This window comes from Elgaria multicarinata, chromosome 5 (assembly GCF_023053635.1).
Source record: "Elgaria multicarinata webbii isolate HBS135686 ecotype San Diego chromosome 5, rElgMul1.1.pri, whole genome shotgun sequence".
Taxonomy (NCBI): Eukaryota; Metazoa; Chordata; class Lepidosauria; order Squamata; family Anguidae; genus Elgaria; species Elgaria multicarinata.
The window spans coordinates 81,758,808-81,759,739 of record NC_086175.1 but is presented as its reverse complement, the minus strand read 5'-3'; the positions used below and the strand labels follow the sequence as shown (position 1 = coordinate 81,759,739).

Genomic DNA, 932 nt, shown 5'->3' with positions numbered 1-932 from the left:
TGTATCATTAAATATCTTGGACTTTAAAAACAAGAGTGATTGGGAGGGAGGAATCTGTTTCTTCTTTTTCCTAACAGTGTAAAGGATGTTTTTTGCAAGTTCAAATGTGGTTCAAGTGACCCAGCACAAAGAATGACAAGTTGCTAGAAGTCACTGGGTTCTACAGTTTAGGAAGTGAAAAGTAGATCTGCTCTCAGAAGCAGAAGTTTTTTCATATTCGTCTACAGATGAAAAATTTAATATGGGAATGAGGGGAAAAAAACTTAAATTATGCCCAAAGGGCATTTTTGCTCTAGAACGGCTTTGAAGCACAGAATGTATTAGGGCCCAGTATAACAATGGTACTGGAGATAAAATGCTGAACTGTTTCATCTTTGTTTAAGCCAATGGAAAAAATGGAAGGAAATCGTGTAAAAGTCTGCTTCAAGCAGATTTTAACCTGTGTTTAGCTCCCTCTGCTTACTTCCTTTGCATGCACAACTTTAAAAGCCTTATAGATGGGATTTTTTTTAAAAAAAAATCTCAGTAATTTTGCTCATGCAACTGACAGTCTATTTTGACAGTGTTAGTACTGCCTATTCATGTTATATCTTCCAAACATACTAAAAGAGATATATGATAAAAACAACAGCAAAACCCGTTCTGATTAATTGAAGAAGAATTCGACTGGATCTTATCGGACTTTTCCTAGTCCCTGAGACCCTAACTTGTGAGGTTTTTTAGTAACAATCACAAGTCAGGCTCTTGGGACCTAGGCGGAGGGGAACCAGCAGCTTTGGACTTTATTGAGTAACTTATCTGCGATAGTAATGGCACAAAAAGACATTTGACTCTAGTGGAGGCATATGAAATGACTATGGGTTATTTTGGCCTATGAAGAAATGCAATGTGCATAATACAGATGGCATCATGTGGTGCAAAGATTTGTATAT

At 36.8% G+C, this 932-nt stretch overlaps 1 long non-coding RNA gene across 2 annotated transcripts in view; it reads left to right on the top strand.

Annotated features, from left to right (window-relative positions):
* LOC134399009 (uncharacterized) overlaps positions 1-533 on the top strand; it is a 265,250-nt gene extending 264,717 nt beyond the window's left edge. For both annotated transcript variants that reach the window (XR_010025472.1, XR_010025473.1), the window contains one exon: positions 1-533. This exon is cut by the window's left edge and continues 212 nt beyond it. This is a non-coding gene — a long non-coding RNA (uncharacterized LOC134399009).
* The last annotated feature ends 399 nt before the right edge of the window (positions 534-932 follow it).